Genomic DNA, 23,406 nt, shown 5'->3' on the forward strand with positions numbered 1-23,406 from the left:
CCCATGCCCACAGAGGGCCTGTGTCTGGGACAAGGACTTTGGTGTGCCCCATCAAGTTCTTTAGGCAGGATTCTGGACCTGTAGAGTTACTTTTTCTCCATCCTGAACCCATTGGCTGTGGTCTAAAATTGGGAGCTGGAGCAAAGTTGGAAGGCTTTCAGGCTTATGATGCTCGGGGGTTTGAGGCTTATGATGCAAAAAAAATAGAGTGCTGGGGATGGAGGTGAGATGTCCAGAGGCAGCCACACCACTCCAACCCCCCCATGTGATTTTGTTGGAATGAAGGAAACCATCTCTGACCCTCAAAATTATGCTATTAGCCTCTTAGCAAGAGGAATGTTATTTTGTTTTACTGTTTTAAATGTTGCCCATCCCCCATATTGTGCTCAATAAATATGTACAATTATCATGAGTCAATTAAGAAAAAAAAATTCAGAGATAGAAGTAGAGTAGAGGTTACCAGAAACAGAGGGGTGGTGGGTGGGAACAATGAGAAGTTATTGCTTAATGGACAGAGAGTCTATGTTTAGGATGACAAAAAAGTTTTGGAAGTAGATAGAGGTAGTGGTTACACAGCAATGTGAATGTAATTAATTCCATGCAGTTGTATGTTTTAAAATGCTTAAAATGGAAATTCTTACATTACATATGTTTTGCCACAATAAAAAAATTTAAATAAAATTTTCAAAAATATTATCCATCTCTACTTCCTCCCTCACTACAATCCCAAACCAAAAAAGTTAGCAAGAATTTGTTTGTTTTTAAAATCTAGGTCCAGGTTCAATGTCAAGTAAAACTGCAGCCCAGGGATGGTTTCATCCTCTGTGAATGTTCAACAGAACATTCTGGAAGGTCCTGTCCCCAACTCTGTCTCGTCATTGGAGACACCTTCTGGGGTCCCTCTGCCCATCAGCCCCTTCCGAAGGAATGACCCTGACACCAGGGATCGGCCGCTAATGTCAGAGGAGCCGTGGTGAGGGAAGGGAACCCATCTTGCTCCTCACTACACACAAATGACCTTTCAACCCCAAAGCAAGACAAGGTCGTAGCTGCCATTAGGTTGTGCCTCTTGACTCACCGTGTTGCCTTTGTGGGAGAACGAGGAGCTGACACCCAGCATTCACTCTCCTGAGTATTTTATAGGTATTACCTCATTTAATTGTCACAACAATCTTCTGAGGTAGGTATCACAAAACTGAGACACTGAGAGGTTAAGTAGCTCCCCCAAGGTCACACTAGAAAGTGGCCGAGCTGGGATTCGAACCCAGGATCCCATACTTTTAACGACTAACTATGCCACTCCTCAAATAATAATACAGTAATAATAACAACGGCAGCAATAACAGCTATTATTCATTGATCCCTTACTTTACTTCCAGGCATCACACTCCGTTTTACACGTTACCTAATTTAATTCTCAGTACCATTAAATGAGATATTATTACTATCTGCATTGCATAGAGGAAGAAACAGGTGCAGAGAGGGCGGGTAGGTTGTCCACGGCCACACAGGTAGGAAGGATTCAAAAGATTTTTTCCAATTCCAGGGCCCTGGTTCAGGACAGCGACTCTACAGCCCCCATCCACCCCTGACCTTACCTATTGCCCATAGCATGGTGAAGAAACCAGAAGCTTGGGGAGGGATGAGAGATTTGCCCCACGTCTAGGGCCAGGCTCACCGCAGAGTGTGGACGCGAGAGTCCCGCCCCCACGCGCGCCCCTGTCCATCACGCTGCGTGGAAATCGCTTGAGCCTCAGGCTCCGGGCAGCGGACCCGAGCTCCTCCTGGGCGACCCTGCAGCCCTGCCGACCCGCGCGGAGCGGCCGGGCGCTGTCCTGTGGCCGAAGCCACGTCCGCCCCAGGGGACCCCGGCTGAAGTCGCGGGAGAGAATCCATCTCGCCCGCTGCCAGTGTTTGCTTCTTTCTGCAACAAGTCACTCCGGAGAAAGCATTCCAGAGGGTAAAGGGAATAGTCACGGTCAAGTCCATGCGCCTCACCACAGCGGGGATGAGGGCTGAGCAGGTGCAGGGAGGAGAGAAGAGGCGAGGTGCGGCCTCTCGCCCGGCTCTGCGCCCCGGGCCGGGCGTGTGTAGACTCCGGAGAGCTGGACCGACCGCCCCGGGCAGGTGTCCCAGCATCCCGGTCACCGGGACGCAGCCAGGGCTGATGCGGTCGCGGCCACCGACCGCGCGAACAGCGTCCGGGAAGCCACAGGGCCCCGCGGCCGCCCCGGTACCCGAAACCCCGCGCTGGTCCGACCCGACCCGCTGGGCTCACCTCTCGGTTCCGAAGGGTCCGGGCTGCGCGATCTGGGCACGCTCCTCTTCTGCTCCACTCACAGCGCGAGCATCCCCAGGCGCCGCGGCAACTGGCTCTTGTCGGTCGGGCCTGGGCCCTGCCCCCTCCAGCCCCGCCTCTCGGGCCCCACCCACACCTGCCCAGGTGTGTTCCCAGGCCGCCGAGGACACGCGGCAGACCCGAGCGGGCCGCTACTCTGCAGCGCCCCCTGCCGCCCCGAGGCCGCCCTGCACCCTGCATTCCCGCTGGGTCTTTGGGGACCTTCCCCAAGGCACCTCGCAGCGCCTCCTGCCGTCCTGTTACTGCCCCGCGCCTTCCACTCAGTCCAGATGACAGGCGCCCTCCTGCCCCAGCACCCGCAGGAATCCCACGCAGCCTTTTTTGTCCCCCGGACTCCCTCCTGACCTGCAGCGTGGGGCTGATTCATTGCCCATCTGCGTCTCCTGCTGTGGGCAGCAGGGGCTGTTCAGGCCACTCACCCTTCGGTCTTTTCAGCTGCTTTTTTTGTAAGGACTCACGCAGATAACTGCAAGAAATGAGTTTAGAAAATTGCAACTGGGAGGGACCATAGAGACACGTCATCACAGCCCTTTTGAGTAGGAGAAGGGGTCTGTTCTCACCCAGAACTTCCCAGATTTTAATGCGTTTACAATCACCCATGGATCTTGTTAAAGTGCAGATTCTGATTCAGGACGGGTGAATGGGTCTTGAGAGTCTGTATTTCTAACTTCTCAGGAGACGCCTCCATTGCTGGTCCAAGGACCACATTCTGAGTATTAAGGGATATTTGCTCAGGTGGGTGGAAACAGGTCCAGCATTAGTGGAGGGCAATTTAAAGAAAATCCTCTAAAAAGTCTGAACCATTTTTTAAAAATACATAATACATGCTCATTGTGAAGAATTAAAACAATACTCTGCATTCGCCCCACCCTACCCAAATAAGCAAAGTTAACAGAGTTTGGTTAATATTTGGTGCGCATACATATGAGTAATTTGCATATGTATATGATGGGAATTTGAAATATACTGTTCTTTAACTTAAGTTTGTTTTAATGACTATATACAATTATATTCTCATAAAATAAAGCTAACTTTTTCACCTTATGATATATTATGGACAACTTTCCTTGCCAACATGTGCATTTACCTAAGTATTCCATTTATGTAATATACTTAATCTATTGATATATTTATTGCCTCCAAATTTTCATTAATATAAATTATTCTTTGTGTAATATCTTCATGTACATCTCTGATTATTTACTTGGGATAAATTCTCAGTAGTGTTTTTTTTTTTTTTCTGTCACTGTATTTACTCATTTAACTGGCACAACAAAAAGAACAGTTAAGAGAAAAGAACAGGCTACAAAGCAATACATCAACTATAATACTAATAGATTTTATATATATATATATATACTCATAAATAATTAAAAAGAGGTTTACAAAATTTTTACTGATCTGAGCTGTTTTGTTTTGTGTTTTGTTGAATATATATTAATTGCAGAAAAAAATATATATCACCTGTGCCATAAAAGTAAGAATGTTTTTGTAAGATGGCAAACTAGATCAAGTGAGGGATAAGACTTGAAATCCTATCTATTTCACTATAGGATAGAGTGAATTTAGGCTGGATTGGCTTTTTAAAAAAAAATCAAGTTAAAATTAATATAGAGGTAAATGCATAGATCTTAAAGGTACAATTCAATGAGCTTTGATGAATGTATACACTCATATAACCATCACCATAATAGTAGTAGTTCAAGTTGGGTTTACCCCACCTCTGGCCAATAAGCTTATCTTATCACTCAGGTCACAGTGTTTCGTTCAGGAATGAACATGGACCCCAATTCAATCCAATGAGATTCAGGCCCACCCAGGACATTTGCTGGAAGATTGCAAGAGAGAACTTCTTTTTCTATTGGGGCTACTAGCCAAAAGGACAGTGTGATCCTTCAGCTGTGAAGAGCATGATCCAGTGGCTGTGGGGCCTTGGAGAGAGGCCAACATAATGAAAAGCCGGATCAGGAGATGGAGAGCGTTCCAGCCTGATCACAAAATGCGAATCTCTGGACCCAGCACTACCTACAGTTGGGGTCTACCTCCTGAAATTTTTTGTCATGTGAGCTAATAAATTTGCTATTGTGCTCAAGCCATTTTGAAGGTGGTTTCTCTCACTGGAAACCCAAAGAGTCTCAGCTAACATAGAGGGTAAAAATCTTATCTTCCCACTTGTATGTGGTGATGTCATCTTCTGTTCCTTAAAGTGAGTGTATTCCATATCCAGTCCCAGATGCATACCTATAAATCTTCTGGGGAACATTTTTCTATGCCAGATGACACTGGTGAGGGCTCTGAGTTACTAAAAGAGAAAAGAGGGAATTAGGACTCTGGCAAGGAAATAGACTGTCTTTGATCCTGGACCTTTTTACTTACCTCAGCAAGACCCGAAATTTACAAAATATCTCCACAGGACCTAAACCTAATGTAAGAGGGATCAGTGGGACTCAAATTTCCAGGCTAACATTTATATTATGTAATAGGGTGGCAGGCTTCCAGCAAGTTATCAACAAGGTCTTCTGTGATGTGCTGGCCTGATGAGGGTGGTGGCTTACGAGAAGACCATTCTTATTTATTAAGACAACCTTAGTTCTTAATGACCTGGACACAATTTCTGTGTATAGTCTTGGCTTGGGCCAATAGCAGCAATTGTTGAAATATTAGAGGAATGTAAATTTGATTTCATTAACTTTCTAGGATTCTTTATTTTCCCAAAGGGCACACATATGCTTCATATAAAAGTTAGCACCATTTTCCTAGTACAAGAAACATTATTTTATTAATCAGATTCTTTAAGGATCTAGAGACATGCACAGATTACCTACAGTGATGAAGGTTTATTGAAGGCACAGCTTCCCAGCTGTGTTGGAGGGGTTTTCACTCCCCTATACCCCACTTATTTGGCCCTTGGCAATTCCACACTTTACCATGCATCACCTGAAATGCTTCACTTCTAGTACTTATTTCTAATTCAAGTAGGACTGTGTACCTGATTGCAAGTATCAGAAATGAATAACCCTGAACTAGCTTACATTTAAGAATGAAACAAATTAGCTCATGTGTAGGGGAGTTTGGCTTCAGGCCCAGCTTAAACCTGAATTCAAAAGATGTCACCAGGACCTGGTCTCTCTGTAAGTCTTGGCTGTACTTTCTCAATGTCCACACCATTCTCTATCTGGTGTAGTCACGAGATGGCTGCAGTAGCCCCAGCCCCTGCATGTGCACAACTCTGAGTCTGGCAGGACTGGTGGCTCAGGCATAGACTGTAGGATTAATTCTGAGTAATCTTGCCTTTCCTGAGGCATGTTCCAATCCCTAATTGGACACCATGATTAGAATAATGGAACACATCGGTTGACTTAGGTTTGAGTTACATGCTCCACCTCTGGGTAGAATTAGCTTTGCCCAAAACATAAGGACTGAGATAGGGAAGGGGTGGTTCCCCCACAGCAAAATACAAGTAATTCTTAGGTTGGAAAAACATCTAGTCTTCCATAATTTCCCTACTTTTGCTTTCTTTGGTACTTGCAAATAATAATGTCTGATAATTGTTTCAGTAAAACACTCTCTATTCTTGACTTCTTCAATGAATTCTTTTTCTAAAAATTATTTATACTCCTTGGAACTTTTTGAAATACCTATGTAGAGTTTCTGGGTTTTAGAGGATCAGTGCTAGGGTTCAGAGTCTCAGGAGGCTAATTATGAGAAATAGCAGGAGACCTCAAATCTTTTGGAGTCTGAGAAAATCTAATGATGTCTAAAGTGGTTTGAAAGACTTGGTTAAACTGATACTAGTGCTTGGGACTCAGTGGCACAGGATTGACTAAGTACAGATACCTAGTGGGGATAAGTAAGCTTGCTCCCAAGTGTGGCTCTTTCCAGGATTCCTGCAATTCTAGAATGATGTCCCTCAGTTCTTGTGGATGTTATTTTGCACAACCAGGATGGGATTAAGGCTCTCTCTTCATGCATGCTCATTAACTCAGTCTTTTTGGGCAACCTGTTCTTGATCACTGGGGAATACGGACCAGGATCTTTAGGTGCACTTTTGTGAAAAAATCATAAGGATTTTTCTGATGCTGCTTTTCTTACAGGAAGCTGGCTTTGGGTGATCAGCACCGCGGACAGCAGCCACACATGTAGTCATGGTTTCTCCTTTTATGCAATAGGTCTCTAATGGGATGTTTATCTCCCACAAAATGCCATTCACAATGACACTGCACCATGAAAGTGACATCCTCCAGACAGCCTGTTCATACTTTATGGATGCTAGGTATCATAGTTAGATTGTCTTTTGAAATAGAGATGTACCATCAATTCTTGCTATTTGGAGTAGTTATGTACTACATAGATGCCGCAAACACTGAATTAGTGAATACTGAACCATTACTCCTAGAAGAAATACAGAGTTAGGTTCCCAAGAGCCTCTGGTGATAACATTTTCATCAACTGATCAATACATAACTTTGTTTTATGTGTGTTCTGTTTAAAGTCACCATATTTAATACATAGTTGATGTGTTAACAGTGAACTCATGACCTACAGCATTGTAAATTATGCCTGAATAAAGCTCATCTAACACACAGATTTTCTCAGTAAGGCATACCACAGCCTTCCTAGTACATCAGTACTACTCTTGGGGGCCATTATAAACAACAAATTCACCAACAAAAGCACAAAAATGTGGAAATCGTGATACTAAATAGACTGCAAAAAAGGACATTTGCTTATAGAATGAGGGCTGAAACAAGAAGGCAGAGTGTAGCCTTATTTGACCTCAGCTGGGAACATGCATCTTGGACAACTCAAATTTTCTGCTGCTCTACACATGTCCATAAAAGCATTGCAAGTATTCATTTTAGGGTTACAAATAAATTCTAGTTGAGTTGGCTATTTCACAAATATGGAATCTGTGAATAATGAAGGTTGACACCTATTTTTTATTTTTCTTTAATCCAGTTCGGATTGGCTCCTCATCTCTTAAGTTTTTTCGCAGGTTTCAGGATATGAAACATACTCAGCAGTTATAGAAGCCAAAGTCCTTACGATGGCCTATAAGGCCCTACATGGTTTTAGTTTGCTCTTCTTTTTCTTGTGTGTTAGAATGGACAGTTATGTTATTAATTTGAGATCTTCTTTTTTAATGTAGGTGTTGACTGTTATAAATTTCTCTCTAATAACTGCTTGAGTTACATCCCACAATTTTTGTTATGTTGTGTCCTCATTTAAATCCATCTTACAGTGGTTTTGTCTTTGATCCATTGGTTATTTAAGAGTGTCTTGATAAATTTTCAGACATTCGTGAATTTCCCAAATTTCTTTCTGTTATTGATTTTCACTTTCACTCGATTGTGTTTGGAGAACATGCGTTGTGTGATGTCCATCCTCTTAAATGTATTTGGGCTTGTTTTATGACTTATCGTATGGCCTGTTCTGGAGTCCTATATGATGTAGAGCCTCTAAACCAGTTTCCATGCTAACCTATCCTACTATTTGCCCCTCATTTATTCCCCTCCAGCCACACTGGCCTCAAACACATCCAGGTATGTCCCCATCCCAAGGCCTTTGCACTTGGCTGCCCTCTGCCTGGAATGTTCTTCCTCCTGATCTTTGCCTGACTCCCTATTCCACCTCCTTCAGATCTTTGCTCAAGAGACACCTTGCCAGTCAGTCTTTTATGACCACTCTATTTAAAACTTCAACACCCCTTTCCTGCTGTATTTTCTCCATTGCACCAGTTTTCTTCTGACACACTGTATGTGTTACCCATTAGAATATAAGCTCCGTGATGGAAGGCTTTTTTGTCTGTTTGTCCACTGCCCTATCTTCAGTGTGAAGAAGAGTGCTTGGCACACAATAGGGGCTCAATTTATATTTTCTAAATGAATGAGTGAATAAAATAATGGAGCCAGTTTTGTTTGAGTTATGCTTGACTCCCCTGGCTCTAGAGGGCTATGCCTGAGAAGAAAGAGGTTTTCTCCAGCTGTGGAGATGCAGCCGGTGGGTAGAGCAACTGGTAAGAGACAGTTATATAAGTTGTTCATTCCATGAAGGCTAGAACATGTTTATAGATGATATGCACAGGGCCAGCTTCATGGGTTTCTGGTGTGCAGTTGCTCAAAGCTCCACACTTAGAAGGGCTTTGTGCTTGGTTTAATGCTTTTCTGTATTGAAATGTTTAGTAATTTTTGAACAAGAGCTTTGCATTTTCATTTTCACTGGGTCCCACAAATTATGCAGCCAGTCCTAGATATGCAAACTCCTCGTATTTAAGAGCATCAATAACAGGGGAGGGGGGATTGTTAGAGCAAACATTAATAGAATCCAGCTGGACTTGGAGCGTTCCTAATAGGGAAGGAGTCGGTAATCAGAGTGAAAACATGGGGTAGAAAGTTCAGGCTTTGGAAAAAAAAATGTAAATTAAAGTCACTGAATGTTAAGTTCTATGAGAGTAGAGGTTTGGTCTGTTGATCTTTACAATGTTTTTAAGCATCTCTTAGCAAATAGTTAATTTAGATTATCAGAAGGGAGTTTTATTATTTGAACAGCCATGAATTTTTTGACTCTTTTTTAAAAAATTGAGATACACTTAAATTTTGTTTGAGAATATTAATCATTGAAAAATTTTAACCAATAGAGAAATAAGTGAAAATCTTGCTTACTAAGTGAAAATAACCACTCACTCCAGACACAAAATCCCATCTCATTATTAACAATTTTGTGTGTTCTTTCAGACTTAAAAACTGTTACATAAATATAGAAACTACTTATATTACCTAAGTGGGCTTATATTTTTCTGCAATCTTTTTTGTTTGTTTGTTTAACCACAAATTATGGTAATCTTTCCATGTCAATCCATAAAGAGGTATCTTCTTCTTAATGGACACATAGTATTTACAATACCTCTTGTTCTATAGATATTTTTCTTTATCCCATTCAACCAGCAAGTTTTTATGAAAATACGATGTAAGTAAGCAAAATTTTTAAAAAAATGTTTAAAGTGAAAAGAACACTTTTTGAGATGATTCTAGGTTTTCTTCAGATCATCCCAGTCAGGTTTTCCCCTAACTGAATTCAAGATACTTAATAGAAGCTTTTAGATTTTATTTTCCAAAACACCAGATCATAATGTTGTTGGTACCCCACCGGAGTTGCACAGAGTACAATAAATTATTATTCATTTCACTGTGAGTATTAGGAGCCCTGATCAACAGTGGCTTAGACAACGAAGTCTGGAGGACGCAGGTAGGGCTGTGCTCAGGTGGAAGATTATAACTCTAGTGCATATACGTAAAAATAATATTTCATGGCAAGAATGCAGAGAAACTATATTTCTCTCATATATTGCTAGTGAGGATGTAATATGGTACAGCCACTCTGGGAGATAGTTTGGCAGTTTCTTATAAAACTAAACATGCACTTACCACAAAACCCAGCGAAGGCATCCTTGGGCATTTTCCCCAGCAAAATGGAAACATGTTCAGACAAGTACCTGTACATGAATATTTATAACAGCTTTGTTTTAATAGCCAAAAACTGGGAATAACTCAAATGTCCTTTAGTGGGTGAGTGGTTAAACAAAGTCTGGTGTGTTCATACAATGGAATACTACTCAGCAATAAAAAAGAATGAAATATTGATACATGCAACAACTTGGATGAATTTCAAGGCATTATGCTTAGTGAAAAAAGCCAATTTTTCACTAAGCCAAGGTTACATACCATGTGCCTTCGTGTATATAACATTCTCAAACTGACAAAACTATGGAGATAGATATTGGTGGTTATTAAGGGACAGGGATAAGGTTAAAAGGGGGTGGGTAAGAATATAGAGTAGCCGCAGGAGGGAGTTCCTTTGTGGTGACAGACCAGTTCTGTATCTTGATTGTAGTGTGGTGACATGAATCTATAAATAGGATCAAATAGCATGGAACCTCCCCCCACTGACACACACACAAGTGAGTGCACATTAGAACTGTTGAAAACAAAATAAGGTCTGTAATCTAGTTAATGATGTACTAACATCAGTTTCCTAGTTTCGACATTTTACTTTAGTTATGTAAGATCTCACCCTAGGCAGTAGCTGAGTGGAGGGTTCAAGGAGCTCTACGTAGTAGTTTTGCAACTTTTAGTGAATATAATTGTTTCAAAATAAAAAGTTAAATTAAAAAAGATATTTGAAAATCAACGATCTAAGCTTCCATTCTCAAGCTAGAACAAGAACAGTAAATTAAACTCAAATAAATTAGAATGCACTAGTGAAGAGCAGACATCAACAAAGTAATAAAGTTATTTATATAAAGTCTTAATCTCTGTAAGTTCTGTAAGAACTGTAAGTTCTCATTCTTCAAGATTATTTTGGCTATTCTAGGTCTTTAGCAGGTCATCATAAAATTTAGAATTAGCTTATCAAATTCCACCAAAAAGCGCTTGCTGTGATTTTGATAATGTGTTGAATCTATAGATCAATTTTGCGAGGATTGACACCTTTACAATACAGAGTTTTCTAACCATGAACATGGTATAACCATCCATTTATTTAGGGTTTATTAATTTCTCTCAGCAATATTTTGTAGTTTTCAGTGTAGGGGTCTTACGTGTTTCTTGTCAGATTTACTCCTAGTTATTTGATAGGTTTTTGTACTGTTATCAGTGATTTCGGTTTTAATTCCATTTTCTCCTTTTGTGCTACTAGTGCACAGAAGTCAGCACAGCTGCTTTAGGAGGTCATCAAGGACCAGTTTCTTGGTTTTTTGTCTCCTGCATCCTTGGCATGTGGTCTTCATCCTCAGGGTTACAGGGTGGCTGCTGCATCCCCAGGCCCAGAACCTCCTGTCCTGGGAGGAAAAAGCAGCAGGTGACAAGGTGGGAAGGACAGCCCCAAGATCAGAAAAGAAAAACTTTCCAGAAATCACTGCAGATGCCTCTTTCATTTCAGTCATTAGAGCGGTGTCTGAGTACTCCTAGAAGCAGGGGAGGTGAAAATGGGATTTTTATGTGGGGTGCATTGGTCCTCCAAACAAAATCAGAGTTTTATTGGTAAATCGTAAAGGTAGAATAGAAATTAGGTGGAAACTAGCAATGACAGCCACAGTGTAGAAAACGATTTAGCACTTTCATAGCACTGTGTACTCCTGCCACCCTCTCATTATGGTTAAAGCAAGTTTTTATTTAATTTAATGTTTTATGTTATTATGGCTATGTAAATATTATTCCATGCTGATCTGTGTCATGTACTATGATTACATTTCCTCTCTTGGTCAACTTTTGTATTTTCCTTGGAGTTACAGCTTCTTTTTTGTTTGTGTGCTTAGTTTTCTCTGTCACTGTTTCTAATTCTCTCTAAACTCTCCAACAAAATTGCAGAATTCCACTAAAAATACATTTTTTTCATGTAATCAGATATATCATGTTTCCCTTTTTTTCTCCTTAAACACATTTCTGCTAGAGCCTCCTGTAATCTTACTTGGTCTGAACTGGTTGTTCTTTCTCTAAGCATTCCAGAATTTTCTCTGGCATCTCTGTGTTGGGTTTTCTGTATCCTGGCTCTGCTGTCAGTCTTTATGGTTTAATCCCTCATTCTGGTTGACTATTTTCCTATAGTTTCCTGACAAAGAAGTCAGGGGAAGTACATTTTCTGAGGCATTGCATGAAAATACCTTTATTCCATTCTCACACTTGATTGATAGTTTGTCTAGAATTCTAGATTGGAAATATTGTCTCATTATTCTGAAGGCATCACTTCATCGTGTTTAGCTTCCTATATTGCTTTCCAAAGTCTGATGAGACTCTGATTTCCACTGTTTTTATGACTGTGTGGCCTGATTGTTTTCACTATGGATTTTTTAAAGATATTTTTGTTTTTCGTTTTCTAAAATGTCCCAATTACATGCCTTAGCTTGGATCTTTTTAAAATACATTGTGCTAGATACTTTTAACCTAGACACTCATGTTTTTCAGTTCTGGATGTTTTCTTCTATTTTTTTCCTGGTAGATATTACTGCTCTCTCTGTAGAACTTCTGTCAGTTGATTACTGAACTTCAATGAATTTATTCTCTAATTTTATTATATTTTCTTTCTCTTTCTGTCTGTTTTCTTTTTTATTCTACTTTCTATGAGATTTCTGCAAATTTATCTTCCAACTCTTCTGCTCAATTTTAAATTTCTTCTATCAAATCTTTAATTTCCAAAAGCCATTTATATCCTTATTTTTTAAAAAAAAATCATGTTGCTGTTTTATAGATGCAATATCTTTTCTTATCTCCTTGAGCATAAGTACAATTTTTTAAAAAGTTTCCTTCAGCTATCAGCTTGTCTCAATTTCCTCCAAGTTTCTTTTCTTCTTCTTTTTTTTTTTCCTGATTGTTCACTTTGCCTGTCTTTCAAAGTTGGGGGTTTTCCTTAAATGTCTGATGACTCTGAGCCAGCTATCTACCTTTAACAGTGAGGTATTACTAAAAAGCTGTGGGTGTGAGATGGGGATTTCAACTCCAAGGGCTTCAATGTAAGATGTTCAGAGGAGCATGTGTCAGATCCCCAAATGTCACTGTGTGCAGACCTTTTCAGAGCCCTGTCTATCAAAAGAATGTCAGTTTCCTGCGGACTCTCACCTATACCAGTCTGGGTCCAAATGGCAAAAATGGGTTGGGTTCGTCTTTAGGTTGCAATCTTCTGCTTGGTTCCCCAGTTTTCAGAAGAGTTCCCCTTCTCTGCCCTTTATTAGGGCCTGTTTTTCATAACTTGGAGCCTCTCTGGTATAATGTCTTTGTTGACTGCTCTTCATGCTGGATATGGCAGCTAGAAGCATCATTGCCTGGATGTGTATGACAAGTGACCTAAGGGTTTAAACATATAGATTTTCAACTAGGCTCCCTATTCTTTTTTCTTGTGCTGGCTGATCCAGAGATTGAACCCTGGACCCTGGGGTTAACAGCACAACACTTTAACCAACCAAGCGAACCAGCCATCAGTTTGACTCCCTATTGTAAAGCCCCTGCTTTACCTCATGCTTCGCTTCATCTGATCCTCCAGTTCCTGTGATTAGTTTGCTAAAGCTGCTGTCACAAAATACCACAGACTGGGTGGCTTAAACCAGAGCCGTTTATTTTTTCACACTTCTGGAGGCTCAAAGTCTGAGCTCAAAGTATCGGCAGGGTTGGTTTCTTCTGAGGCCTTTCTTCTTGGCCTGTAGATGACCGTCCTCTCTTTGCCGTGTACTCACACAGTCCCTGTGTGTGTGTCTTTGTCTTCGTTTCCTCTTCTTAAAAGGACACCAGTTACATTGGATTTGGGCACACCCTAATGACCTCATTTTAACTTACTCACCTCTTTAAAGACCCCATCTTCAGATACAGTCACATTCTGAAGTACTGGGGGTTAAGACTTCAACATGTGAATTTGGAGGGAACATGGGAGCCCATAAGAGTGACCTTTTAGAGATCCTCAAAGGTTTGCTTTTTGTTTTCCTCTCTGCAAGAATTTTATAGTCGTATTTCTCAGTTCTGCTAATACCTTTACCTGTTACCCAGCTTTGGAATCTTCCACTGGGTTGTCTGTTACTAACTTGACAGCTTAACCTCCCTCTTCTATAGTGTCCTCCACATCACAGGGAAGAAGCCTAGAATTATATTTCCAAGAATCTCTTAGAGTCTGCCAAGGTGAGGTACTCACAAAGATTTGGAAAATATAAGAGAAGAAACTGTTTTTCTTTGGCAGTGGATGTGGGCAGATGGCTGAGTAAACAGCAGACCTGGGGTTCTCATCAGCTTCCAGGCAGCCACTGCAGATATCCCACTTTAGACCTGGGGGTCGCTAAGAAGACAGTAAGTCCTCTCAGAGCTCGTGGGCTGGGCTGGGGTCAGGAAAGGTAAATGAGGCAGGGGCATGTGAGTGCAGGATCAGATTTTGTTTTCATTTCAAATCTTGACATTTTCTTCATCATAGATATTTTTGCATTAAGTTTGTTTTTTAGAAAATATTGCGTTTGGATCCCCGCATCGGCCAGCTGCCAAAAATAAATAAATAAAAATACAAATATTGCATTCAAATGTTAATTAGCTTAGTCGAATCTTTCTACCACCTATGTATGGCTCAAAACATCACACCGTATCCCATAAATGTACACAATTATTATTTGTCAATTAAAAATAAATAAATGAATTAAAATACATATTGCATTAAAATATTATTTGATGCCCCTTAAAATCTGTGTCTGACAAGACTGCCTCATTAACCTTATGCCTCAGTCCTGGCCCAGTTCTTGAGATGGAGGGTTTCCAGGCGAGCAACTGAGAGTCACTCAACTCAGGCCTTGCCTGCCCTTTTTCATTCCCCCAGCCCCAGTGGTGGGGAAAGCCTTGACTTCCCCTATTCAAACCCCTCCTACTTGAAATGCACAGAGGAGTTTGTTTTCTTGATAGAACCTTGACTTACACCATCTCTCCTTGACTGCGTTCTCCTTTTCTGATCTCTCTGTGGTGGATTTACATCTTTTTAATTCCTTTACTCTCATGTTTAGTAAAATTTTGTGGTGGAGCAGAAAAAATATGTCTATGTTTAACTTACACTATTTTTCCAGAAATTCCTCTATTCTCAAATTTCACTTCCAAAGTTCTGAATCATTCAGACGATTACACATTACTCATTGCATCATACCCAAATTATAACTGACAGCCTCTTCTGGGTTTTTGTCTGAATTTTAATCTTCAGCACTCCTCACCCAGGCCACAAGGTCCCACATGATCTGACCCTTCGCCCACCACCTTCACCTCATCTCTGGCCATCTTCTGCTTTGCTCAATTCACTGTGGCCACCCTGATCTTGCTCTTCCTGGAACATATAAAACTCATTCCCAATTCAGGGCTTTTCCACTTCCTCTTACCTCTGTCTGGAATAGTTGTCCCCAGATTTTCCACAGCTGCTTGTCACCTAACTTCATTCAGTTCTCTATTCAAAGGCCCCTTGTATTAGCCCATTTTGTGTTGCTATAACAGAGCACTTGAGACCGGGTAATTTATAAAGAACAGAAGTTTATTTGGCTCATGATTCTGGCACAGCTGCATCTGGTGCTGGCCTCAGGCTGCTTCTACTCATGGCAGAAAATGGCAGGCCAACCTGCAGGTATGAGCACATCACACGGCCAGAGGAAGCAAGAGATAGAGAGAGGGGAGGTGCCAGGCTCCTTTAAACAACTAGCTCTCGTGGGAACTAACAGATTGAGAACTCACTCACTACCAGCCCCCACAGGGCGTTAATTATTCATGAGGGATCCGCCCCCATAATCCAAACCTCTCCCAACATTGCCAAGTTGGGGATCAGATTTTGACATGAGATTTGGGGGGGACAACACATCCAAACTCTATCACTCCTCCTCAGAGAGGCCATCTACAATGCTGTACGTAAAATAGTCTCTCCCCCATACACCCGAGCTCCTTATTTGGTTTTATTTTTCTTCAAAGCAATTATCAGTAGCTGAAATTATATTGGACATTTGTTTATTTGCTCATTTTCTGTTGTCTCCCACTGGAATGGAAAACACTTTGTATTTTCACTGCTACGTCCCCCAAATCTTGAACAGGTGCCTATCACATAGTGAGCACTCCAATATTTGTTCACTGTGTAAACTAGAATGAACCTCACAAGTCTCCTATTTTGGCTACGAAAGTCAGAGGTTTTATTTTTTCTTTACATTGAGTTCTGGTGTCATTTAGTCATCTGGAACTCCCCTAAGTCTTTGGAAGCCTTCTTGGGCAGGACAGGGGTGTTTCTGTTTCATTGTTTTTGACTCCTTTGGAGATGGTCTTAGGATTTCCAGAAGGAATCTGTCCTCTGCCTGATCTTAGAGACCTGGAAGCTGAGAGCCCCACTGTGTGCTCCTTAAACCAAACAAGCGTATCAGCTGCCTCTCAAGGTGCTCAGATGTACTCTCTCCCTCAAAGTAATCAGTGTTTTCTCAGTCATTCTCATGTCATCCTTGCAAAAATTTAGCTTATAATTAATCAATATTTTTTTTTGGACCTACCCTCCTCCCTTTTTAAACTTAAATGTATTTTCAGTAAACTGTTTATATTGGAATAAGTTTAGATTTCTCAAAGTTTTGCAACTGTTTTCAGTCTTCCAGCCCAGCTCCATTCTTCAAGGCAATGGAAACAACCTCTTGTATATTGATCCCTTACATTAGAACTTCTCTGAGACATGTTTGGCTCTTCAGGTTCACTGACTACATTTTGAATTCCTGGAGCACAGAAACCACATGCTATTCATAACTGTAAGTTTTGCCCATTTGATCTCTGCTTATAACAACCCACCAGAATGTTATGTTTTCTATCTGGCCAACTCCTATTCATCCTTCAAAACCCAGACTGACTAACACTTTCTAAATGAAGTGTTTGCTGTCATCTCCTGTTTTAGTCCATTTGGGCTTCTATAACAAAATATCATAAGCTAGGTAGCTTACAAACAACAGAAATTTATTTCTCACAGTTGTGGCAGTTGGGAAGTCCAAGATCAAGGTGCTGGCAAATTCGGCATCTCGTGAGGGCCTGCTTTCTGGTTCATAGAGGGTGCATTCTCACTGTGTCCTCACATGGGATAAGGACTGAAGGGGCTCTCTCTGGCCTTTTTTATAAGGGCACTAATCCCATTCATGAGGGCTCTGCCCCATGACCTGATCACCTCCCAAATGTCCCACCTCCTAATACTGTCACCTTGGGAGTTAGGATTTCAACATATGAATTTTGGAGGAACATGAACATTCAGACCATAGCACCTTCCAATTGGTTATTACCTCATCTTCTGTACTCTCACAGGATGGCATTTCTATCTCTATTGCAGGTGTTATAGTGTAATTTATTAGATGGTACACCAGTTGTTAAGGCCAGGGACTAAGTTAAATCATCTTTGTCTCAGACCAGTTTCTCAGAACCAGACCCTGAGATGAGAATTCATGTGTAAGTGATTAATTAAGGAAAAGCTCTCAGAAGAAACTAGTAAGGGGTGAGGGCAAGCAGGTCAAGGACAAGGAAGAAGTCAGGGAAGGAAGTGGTTTTGGGCACTGTCCTGGAAAGAGTATGTACCTTCAGCTTAATCCTGCAGGGAGCTCTGGAATGTAAGTTATGCCTCAGAATTTGTCTTGATTGGAGGCAAGGAAGCTGGCTTCCATACTCTTGCACTCAATAGTCATTGCTAAGAACCACCCCAGGAGACAACCCCCAGTCACTTCCAGCTCTCTGTGTGTTTGCCTGGAGGCAGTGCCAGTAGCCTGAAGGCAGGCATCAGAGGAGAGTCACAGGTGCAGTCATCAGAAGCAAAGCACCCAGAAGCTGGGCAATGGGCACAAAGAAAAGGCCAAAGGATCCCACACGATCTTGGTGGGGCACCAACAATGATGGCGACAGTCCTGTTGCTCAGTGAATGTCTTTGCAAAGAACAAATGAACCAGAGGGCAGGGGAGGCCATTGCCACACACCTGTGATAACAGAGAATCACAGATTGAGGAACATGTTTAACTCACTTCTGTGGCCCTAAGTTAACTAAGAAAATAGAATCTTAAGATAATTCTTTGTAAGATTTCACATGCGAACTGGAAAACATGGTTGATTTTCCAGCAAAATAAAATGAATAAAACTAACCCAAGAGGAGAAAGAAAATCTAGACAGACCAACATTGATGGACGAAAATTTAAAAAGATATATTTCAAACAACTGATACCCACTACCCCAACTAGATGCAGGGAATAAACTTGGTGAATTCTTATAAACTTTTAAAATATACCATTTAAATTGTTCCAGAGCCTAAAGAAAATAGGGATGCTTCACAATTTTTTTTTTTTTTTTTAAAGATGACCGGTAAGGGGATCTTAACCCTTGACTTGGTGTGGTCAGCACCACGCTCAGCCAGTGAGCGAACCGGCCATCCGTATATGGGATCCGAACCCGGGGCCTTGGTGTTATTAGCACCGCACTCTCCCGAGTGACCCACGGGCCGGCCCCACAATTGTTTTTTAAAAAGCTGGTAAAACTGAAACTTGGCTAAGACTACACACACACACACACACACACACACACTGCAAGCTGGCTTCGTTATATAGATATAAAATTCTAAATGAAATGTTAGCAAATAGATAAAGCAATACATTTAATGCTATCAATATGACACCCCACATGAATAGATAATAGTGACATTTGTCATTTTTGGCTGTCCTGCATTGAATAATCTTCCCTTTGAGGGGACTCTCAAGATAGGAGACAACTCTACCTCCCACTATGGAAGTTAGAGAGAAATTATGGTCCCTCCATGACTTCCCAGCTGCTAGTGACCAGACCTAGGACCTAGCCCAACCCAGTGGATGCTTCCACTTTGGGCTTAGAATGTTGAAAGTGTGATAGCAAAAGTTCAGAGACAATCAGAAATTATTCAAGATTATTCACAGTGGCTACGGTAGAGCCAAGAGTCAAGCAATGTGGTTTCCATCATCTGTTGGTGATGCCAGCTTTGGTGGCAGCAGCATGTCCAGCCTCACCAAAGGTGTCAACAATGACATCTTAGGCAGTATTTTCTGGAGCAGGGTCCTGGCTATGTATTGTCTTCCTTGGTTTCCCAAGTCTGATTCTGAAGCTTTTCTGACAGTTCTGTGAACTGCTTGACATCCTCCCAGTGTACTCCCTTTCTGCTTAAGTTAGTAAAAGTAATTTATGTTGTTTGCGTGCAAGAACCTCCGACGGGTATATAGGTCAAAGAAGAAGAAAGTGGATGTTCATCTTGGTTGGTGCCCAGAAGCATTTGATAAAATTCAAGATCCATTTCTGAGAATAAACCTTTCTGAAGTAGGAATAAATGGATACCACTTTAATGCAATAAATAATATATATCTGAAACCAAAGCAAGCATCTTGCTTAATGGGAAAGCATTGCTGTTAATGTCAGAAGCCATGCAGGCCTTCCTGCTCTCATGCCTACCACTGACGGAATTCTGGAAGGGCAATTAGACAAGAGAAAAAAGAGATGGGGTACAAATGTTATAAAGGAAGAGGCAAGGTTATTATCTCATGTGTTGATGTGAATTCCTGAAAATCCAAGAGAAACAACTGAAAATTATGAGAAAGAACTAAAGTACATCAAGGTGGTGAATTACAAAAATAATTTTGTCATATAGACAAATAACAGAAAATGTAAGGGTATAAAAACATCACATTCATAATAAGAAAATAGGAATAAACTTATTAGTATTATGCAAGACCTATGGAAGGAAACTAGGACTCTGAGGGCATTAAAAGCCCTTGTATAATTTTAAAAAGAAATACTTCATTCTCAGATAAGAAGGTGAACATTGTGATGATGTCAATTTTCCCTAGATTAATCTATACAAATTAATCTCCCAAAGGATTAAGTTCATTTGAGAGAATAAGCAAACAGCTTATAAAATACTAAGAGGTAGTGCCATATCAAACATTTTAGTATACTCTAACCCTATGCTATCATAGAATGTCGAGACATATCAATGGGATAGAACAGAATTTTGAAAAACCCTTAATGTATGTGGAGTTTAATAGGTGATAAAAGTGGCATTTAAAGCAGTGGGAAGAGTGAGATTATTTTAGAAATGGTGCTGAGACAATTGGCTAGCCATGTAGGTGGGAAAACACGAGATTTCTAATTCATTTCTTGCACAAAAGTAAATTCCAGATGGAGACATCATTAAAAGTAAGAAAAAACCCCATAACAGCAGTAAATGAAAACATACATGAGTATTCTTATGATCTTGGAGTGGGTGAAGGCTATTTGCCTAAGCATGTCAAGGAAATCAGAAACCTTTGTGAAAAAGACTGATCCAGGATGAGATGAAAACACTGTAAACATGGCTGAAAGGTAAGAAACCAAATAGAATGGCATAGACTAAGGAATAATAGAATTCATATGCAAAGTACTTTTGTCAGCCAACACTTATAAAAGGAATACACCAAAAAGAAAAATGGGCAAATGATGTGTGTGGGTAAATCGCACCAGTATAAGTACAAATTGCTAATAAAAAGATATTACTAGTCATTTTCTTGATTGCAAACAACAGAAACTGACACTGGTTAGTTTCAGCAATAAAGGAATTTATAGGAAGCCTATCAGGTTGGTTCACAGAAAAAACAGAGCTGGAGAAACAGGCTTGGGCAGAAACCCCGGGAGGTAGACACTGGTAAGAACTTGCCTCTAGAGCAGCCGGCTGGACACTTGCTGCCACCATCTCTGGAACTGTACTGCCATACTGCTGAATATACAGCTGCTAGATTCACTAATTCACTGCATTATCTACAACTAACCTTATGTCAATACTTCTAGAGCCAAAGTCCAGGTAGGAGCATCTGGGTGGCCTTCCTGGACTCTAGCTTTCAGGGGTGGGCAGGGGAGTAATTTCTCTTCACCCCCTGCCCTGTTTTCATAACGGGAGCTTGAGTTGTTGCCTGATTTGGCAGATGGGAAGTTAGCTCATATGTTGGATAGCTAAAAGACCAGCACATGATGTTCAACCTCACTCACACAAATAATAGTACATTAACATGCCATCTTTCATTGATCAAATTTGTCAATGTGAAAAAGACTGAAAAAACTCCACACTATCTTGGAATTGGGAAATGTGCACTCCCCACTCATGGTTGGCAGGATAAAATCATTCTGGAAGTCAGCTTGACAATAGGTGTCGGCTGTGAAATGTGCATACCCTTGGATCCAAGGTCTCAGCCTAAGAAAACAGCTGCAGGGATGGATACAGTATAGGTCATAACAATACCCACTGCACTGTTGTCTCTGATTTGTGTTTCCCAGCTCCAGAGAGGGGCAACGGAAGATTTACTACAGTGCTGTTTGGGGCGAGTCTCAAAGAATGATCATCTGCAAGGTCCTACTAGTGACTCTTCTAGGCCTGTTCTGGCCAAGCTGAGATTGGATGGCTCTGGGCCCTTGTGGGGACCAATAATCCTAGAATGGTGGGAGGCACCAGACTGGGAAGGGGGTTCTCATGTGTCCCACCAAGGAGTTCAGACGTTGTTTAGATATACTGTTGCCAAATCGAAAGGGGGCAGACCCGCATATTCCCTCTAGCTATCCCTTGGCTGGGGGGTGGGAGTGGGTAGGGAACAGCAAAAGAAAAACTGCTTAACCAAACAGGACGGCCTGAATTCCTACAAGTACCAGTACAGGTTGCTTAACCATAAGATAAGAATAGAGTTATTTAAACAGGTCCTTCCTTAGGCTAAGATGTTTTTTCTTTGAAAAACAGAATGGCTTAAAACAATATCTGTAACTCCAATCTTGCAGTGTACCATCAACCATAAACCTGCTTTGAAGTTTGTATACCTCCAGACTCAAAGGACCTTAGTGAGGATGCCAGAAATAGCTGTGCTGACTTCACCGTGAATCGATCAGATTCCCACATGACTCCTGGGACCCCCACTCATGATTCTGCTCTTGTGATTTTAAGCTGTCTGGGAGTTTGAGGTCTTTAAATTCCTTTAGCTGCCTCAATCTCTTTTGACCTGCCATTCAAATAAATGCTGTTCTTGATCACTGCAAACTTTGGGGTGAGAGACGGTTTAGTCATTTGGCGTGGCAGACTACAGACCCCTCTTGGTTTGGAAACAAAGTAACATGCTCTGTGATGGCTACCTAACTGGGCACCCAGTAAGAAGTAAGATGGGTCTCTGCTGGGTTGAAGTCTATACTTTACTGAAGGGGACAGATTGTACACTGAATTTCAGTATGGTCAACTCATTTGTCATGCCTGAGGGGTGCCAAGAGAACCTGTGGAAGGGACACTTCATGGAGAGGGTGATATCTAAGGTGAGACTTATAGAATGAGGAGAGCTTAGCTGAGTGAAGAATTTCAGGGAAAGATGTTCAGAGCACAGAGAATGGCTTGGGTAAAGGCCTTTGCATCTGGATTAAACTGTTTGGAGCAGCAAACATGTCTGCAAAAGTCAAGGGCCACAGCGTTCACACTTTAGACGTCATTCTGAACGATCAGATGTCTTTATCCCTGGTGTCCACATGAGCTCAAGGTACAGTGAGGAATGAATATTTTGACTAGGAGGTGGGAGTGGAGGTAGTCTGGGCCAATGCAGAGCACTCTGGGTTGTCACCATAACAGCCCTACTTATTATGGGGTGGAAAGACAAAGGCAAAAGCCATTTACTTTGAAATGGGGGTGTAAGGTGGCCATCATATTTTTAAAAGGTGAAGGCTTCTCCCTTCCCTGATTTCTCTTTTCTGCAGGACTCAGACTAGCCCTGTTAGCAAGGAGAATGTACAGACAGGAAGTCACAAACCAGTGGATTTTGGGCTGAATGCAGCCCAAAGACAAACTGTTAATTTTTTTCCTGCACTATTTTTTTCTTTTTTAATTGAACCCACATTTAAAAATAGGATTTCCACTTTCTCTTAAAAAATCAGATGATCCGACAACACTGAGCCCTCATTGTCGCATGGGAGCACTGGCTAGAGCTGAGTGTCAGCCACCCTTTCAAAGAACGTTAATTTGCCGTTTGCCATAGTCACCATTAGTCCTTATATTCTCTCCAACACTGAGAGTCAAGTCGCTGGAAGTATTGATAGGTCAATATGATGGTCGAAACATTAGAATTGTTTACTCATTGCTATGACCTTTCTGGTCCCTGTGATATTTGTGGGTCTGTGACCTTTGGTTCAGAGGTCAAGTCCAGGGGCTTTGAATAAAACTTGAGTTTGAATCAGCTAAGAACTTTACCCATCTCAAATGCGCTGAATTGAAGATTAAAGAAGATATTGCGTGCTTGGCATAATGCGTGGACACAGCAGCTGTCGTAAGCATTCACGAAGAGCATAAGCTGGAGGAGGGCAGGCAGAAAATAGTTTCATTCTCTGTAGTATTCCCAGCGTACAGCACAGTGCCTGGCACATAGCAGGTGCTCAGACACTGTGGAATGACGAATGAATGAATGAAAGACTGATGGGAGAACTCGGCGGGGTTTTAAAGTCTGGTCTGAAAAGGAAGGTGATTCTGATAACACCGTTTCCCTGGGACCCCAA

The sequence above is a fragment of the Cynocephalus volans genome, chromosome 6 (assembly GCF_027409185.1).
Source record: "Cynocephalus volans isolate mCynVol1 chromosome 6, mCynVol1.pri, whole genome shotgun sequence".
In the NCBI taxonomy this organism is placed as follows: Eukaryota; Metazoa; Chordata; class Mammalia; order Dermoptera; family Cynocephalidae; genus Cynocephalus; species Cynocephalus volans.